This window comes from Gorilla gorilla, chromosome 12 (genome assembly GCF_029281585.2).
Source record: "Gorilla gorilla gorilla isolate KB3781 chromosome 12, NHGRI_mGorGor1-v2.1_pri, whole genome shotgun sequence".
Classification (NCBI taxonomy): domain Eukaryota; kingdom Metazoa; phylum Chordata; class Mammalia; order Primates; family Hominidae; genus Gorilla; species Gorilla gorilla.
This window is the reverse complement of record NC_073236.2, coordinates 140,053,171-140,058,308: the sequence shown is the minus strand read 5'-3', so window position 1 is coordinate 140,058,308 and position 5,138 is coordinate 140,053,171. Positions and strand designations below refer to the sequence as shown.

General features: G+C 48.6%; 1 long non-coding RNA gene across 2 annotated transcripts; it reads right to left on the bottom strand.

The window, feature by feature from the left end:
- Positions 1 to 266: 266 nt before the first annotated feature.
- On the bottom strand, positions 267 to 4,614 carry LOC134756818 (uncharacterized). Of its 2 annotated transcripts, XR_010130088.1 has the most exons (5): positions 4,553 to 4,614; positions 4,227 to 4,459; positions 3,259 to 3,449; positions 1,137 to 1,194; positions 267 to 1,015 (listed from the first exon to the last, which is right to left on the bottom strand). It is a non-coding gene; the product is annotated as an uncharacterized lncRNA (long non-coding RNA). The 2 variants fall into 2 exon arrangements; XR_010130089.1 differs by lacking the exon at positions 3,259 to 3,449 and having other exon boundaries at positions 272 to 1,015.
- Between the last annotated feature and the right edge of the window lie 524 nt (positions 4,615 to 5,138).

The following is a 5,138-nucleotide window of genomic DNA, read 5'->3' as shown; positions in this document are numbered from 1 at the left end:
GCAAGGGCTCACGCCGACCTCTCTCAGCGTGGGAGGAGCCAGTGTGAGTCAAGGGGCTCACGCTGACCTCTCTCAGGATGGGAGGGGCCGGTGTGAGGCAAGGGCTCACGCTGACCTCTCTCAGCGTGGGAGGAGCCAGTGTGTGGCAGGGGCTCATGCCTCTGGGCAGGGTACCAGAGGCATGGGCATCAACAGGCCACCGTGAGGGAGGAGCTGGGCCGCATGCGGGCTGCTGGGAGGCAGGCAGGGACTTGGCCCCAGGTGGCCGCCGTGGGGGCAAGAGCTGGGCCTGGAGAGGCCCCTGGGAGGCAAGAGCGGGACCTGCAGAGGCCGTTCTCCAACCATTGCTGGGCCCGTACAGGCCACCGGGCGGCAGGAATGAGGCCCAAAGAACTTGGCTGGAGAAAGTTCGGGACCTACAAAGGCGGTTGGGAGCTGGGCAGGAGTTGAGCCAAAAGAGCTTGCTTACTTGCTGGGAGGCATGGCTGGGAGATGCCGACTTCAGGACAATTTGGGCCTGCAGAGGTCACCGGGAGGCCCAAGCTTGGCGTGGAGGAGCCCACCGACCGGAGACCATTTGGGTCCTGCAGGTGCCATTGGAGGGCAGGAGCTCATCGTGGAGGGGGCACCGTGAGGCCTGACCTGGGCCTGGGGAGCTTGGCTTGAGGAAGCTGTGGGCCGACCAAGGATGCCAGGAGATGGGTAGGCACTGAGTCCAAAGAGGTTGTTGAGAGGCAGGAGTCAGGCCTGGAGACGCAGCCAGGAAGAGGAGCTTGGCCCGGAGAGGACGCCTGGAGGGTGCAAGTGAGTCTGGAGAGGCCGACTTGAGGAGGTTCTCAGCCCGGAGAGGCTGCCGGAAGGGAAAAACTGGGACTGGAAAGGCTGTTGTGAGGAATGAGCCCCATGGGCCTGAAGAGGCCACTGGCAGGCGGGAGCTGGGTGTGTAGAAGCTGCTGAAAGGTTGGGAGCTTGGCTTGGGGGGTCCACAGTGAGGCAGATGCTGGGCCTGAAGAATCTGCTTAAAAAGATTTAAGCACATTTACATTTATTAGGCACTTTATTTCCATTATTACATATATATAAATATATATACGTATTATATATCCAATATATAATAAAATGATTATACAACTCACCATAATGTAGAATCAGTGGGCGTGTTAAGCTTGTTTTCCTGAAACTGGATGGTCCCACCTGAGTGTGATGGGAGAAAGTGACAGATCAATAGGTATTAGATACTCATAAGCACAGCGCAACCTAGATCCCTCACATGCATGGTTCACAACAGGGTGCGTTCTCCTATGAGAATCTAATGCTGCTGCTCATCTGAGAAGGTGGAGCTCAAGCGGGAATGTGAGCAAAGGGGAGTGGCTGTAAATACAGACGAAGCTTCCCTCACTCCCTCACTCGACACCACTCACCTCCTGCTGTGTGGCTCCCTACGGCTCCATGGCTCAGGGGTTGGGGACCCCTGCTCAAGTGCATCCAAAGCGACCCTTCCCACACCAGTCTTCATAGTGGTCAAGGGCAGCAACCACTTAGCTCCCAAGGCATGTGCCTCAGCTGGCATTTCGTCACAATCAACAGTAAGTGGTAGCTTGAGTCACTGTGAGGTCACTTCCTGGAAATCACCAGCATCCCATTTCCCACTGGCAAAGAGCTCAGCACTGCCCCCTGGGAAACCAAACCTATGCCCAAATCCCATCTGTGTGGATAAACCCTGGGACCCTTCCTAACGTATTAGTCAGAGTCCAATCAGGAAGCATAAACCACTCAAAAGTTTAAAGTGGTAAAATTTAATACGGAGAATTATTCATTATAACAGGTGAACAGCATAATGAGAGATTGGCTAGCACAAAGTAAAGAGAACTCTACAGAATACAGGACTAGCCCAGGCCAGGCATGGTGGCTCATGCCTGAAATTCCAGCAATTTGAGAAGCTAATGCAGGAGGATTGCTTAAGGCCAGGAGCTAGAGACCGGTCTGGACAACACAGTGAGAACCTGTCTCTATCCAAAAGAAGAAAAAAGTTAGCTGGGAGTGGTGGTGCACACTTGTAGTCCCAGCTACTCGGAATGCTGAAGTTTGAGCCTGGGAGGTCAAGGCTGCAGCGAGGCATGATTATGCCACTACAGTCTAGCCTGGTGACAGAGCAAGACCCTGTCTCAAAGAACAAAACAACAACAACCATTTACAGACAGAAAAGAGGTAGAGCTAATAAGCTAAGGAAAGATGTTGAAATGTGACAAGTAAAGTAATATGAGGTCTTTTATCTATTTAAAATAATCAAACAAAAAATGACTTACTAAATTATAATACCCTGTGCTGGCAAAGGTGCAGTGAAATGGGCACTTTCTTATACTATGAGGGGTGTTTAAATTGTGTATAAGCCTTCCTGGGTAAAGCTTGTCAATTTTTTAAAATAATGGAGACAGGGTCTCACCATACTGCCATACTGCCTCCTCCAACTCTTGGCCTCAAGCAATCCTCCTCTCTTAGCCTCCCAAAGTGCTAAGATTATAGCTGGGAGGCACCCAAAACCCTGTCAATTTACATCAAGGGTAATGAGAATGTCCATTCACCATGACTCACAGTAATCTTACTTCTGGGGAGACAATTCAATCTAAACAAAAGGTCATCTGTACACACACAGTAAAAATCTGGGAGTAACTGAAGACAGAGTTGGTAAGTGAAATAAGAAACAGTTCTAAGAAATTAAACTATGGTATCAATAGGCACCTGGTATAAAAGGTCAGTTGATGTTAGCTGCTACTTTTTTGTTGTTTTGAGACAGGGTCTCACTCTGTCACCCAGGCTGGAGTGCAGAGGCCTGATCATGACTCACTGCAGTCTCAGCCTCCCTGGGCTTGAGTGATCCTCCCACCTCAGCCTCCCAAGTAGCTGGGACTACAGGAACGTGCCACCACACTAGGCTAATTCATGTATTTTTCTGTAGGGATGGTGACTCCCCCTTTGTTTCCAAGGCCTATCGCAAACTCTTGGCCTCAAGCCATCCTCCTGCCTCAGCCTCCCAAAGTGTTGCGATTACCAGTGTGAGCCACCACACCTGGCCAGCTGCTACTTTTAGCAATATTATTATTATTCTTCCACTCCATTAAAAATTATTATTTTCAAGGCTATGCAACAGTATGTATCCTACAGCGTAATTGTAAAAACATATACAGTTGCCGTCCCTCAGTATACAGAATTAGTTACAGCCCCCCATCTCTGCATATACCAAAATCCATGCTTACTCACGTTTCGCTGTCACCCCTCTGGAATCCACGTGTACGAAAATACCAAATATTAGTTGGGCGTAGTGGCAAGCACCTGTAGTCTCAGCCACGTGGGAGGTTGAGATGGGAGGATCGCTTCAGCCTGGAAGGTTGAGGCTGCAGTCAGCTGCGATAGCACTACTACCCTCCAGCCTCAGATAACAGAGGGAGACCCTGTCTCAGAAAAAATAAATAAATAAATAAAACAGGTTAGAAATTGTAATGAGGTCTGTTGGGCAAAATTCCATATAAGCAAAGTATAAATTAATAAAGCAAATCATGATAAATTAGTACGATTGACTTTCTGGAGTTTCTGACAATAGAAGTAAGGAAAATGCAGAACACAAAGACAGAGAGTAAAAAGAGAAATTAGGAAAGCATTCTACATGTTTAATAGGAAGACACTGGCCGTGTTCGTGCAGCGGCAGCATGTCGTGACATGACATACTTTGGAGAGAAGTTAACAGATGAGGAAGTTGATAAAAATCATCAGAGAAGCAAAATACTGGTAGCGACACTCAAGTAAACCACGAAATTTCCATAACTTATGTCAGCAAAGTGGGAATATTGTACAGTGTGTGTTGAAGTTCCTATACAACATTGTTTATCTGCCGTTTGTTTGTTTGTAAGGAATGTATATACTAACAGTTCTTCTTGCTGTCAAAAGAATATGTGTGAATAAGTCATTTTAACTTATTCTTCTGTTTTTCTTTTATCTTCCTGCCATCATCCCACAGCCTTACTTTAGAAATTTTTTCTTTAGAAAATTGAACAAGTGCCCCTTGTGGTGGCACATACCTCGAGGATGGGAGGCAGGGGTGGAAGGGTCACTTGAGGCCATTAGTTTGACACCAGCCTGGCCAACAAAGTGAGACCCCATGTCTCCAAAACAATTTAAAAATTAGCCAAGTATCGTCATGTATACCTACAGTCCCAGCTACCTCAACTTACGGAGAAAGTTCAGGGCCTGGAGAGAAGGCTGGGAGGCAGGAGCTGGGTCTAAAGAGGCCATTGTAACGATGGAGCTGTGCCTGTGGAGGCTGTTGTGAGGCAGTAGGCTCATCTGCGGAGACTGCCGTGAGGTAGGGTATGGGCCTAAATAGGCCATTGTGAGTCATGAGCTTGGTCTGTAGAGGCTGACTGGAGAGAGTTCTGGGCCTGGCGAGGCTGCCGGGAGGTAGGAGCTGGGCCAAAAGATTTAAGCACATTTACGTTGATTAGGCACTTCATTTCCATTATTACACTGGAATATATAATAAAATAATTATAGAACTCACCATAATGTAGAATCAGTGGGCGTGTTAAGCTTGTTTTCCTGAAACTGGAGGGTCCCACCTGAGCGTGATGGGAGAAAGTGACAGATCAATAGGTATTAGATTCTCATAAGCACAGCGCAACCTAGATCCCTCACATGCACGGTTCACAACAGGGTGCGTTCTCCTATGAGAATCTAATGCTGCTGCTCATCTGAGAAGGTGGAGCTCAAGCGGGAATGTGAGCAAAGGGGAGTGGCTGTAAATACAGACGACGCTTCCCTCACTCCCTCACTCGACACCACTCACCTGCTGTGTGGCTCCTTACGGCTCCATGGCTCAGGGGTTGGGGACCCCAGCTCAAGTGCATTAAAGCGACCCTTCCCACACCAGTCTTCATAGTAGTCAAGGGCAGCAACCACTTAGCTCCCAAGGCATGTGCCTCAGCTGGCATTTCGTCACAATCAACAGTAAGTGGTAGCTTGAGTCATTGTGAGGTCACTTCCTGGAAATCACCCTAAACCTGGGCCCTGACACTAAAACCCTAACCCTGGGCCCTGACCATAAAACCCTAACCCTGGGCCCTGACACTAATACCCTAACACTGGGC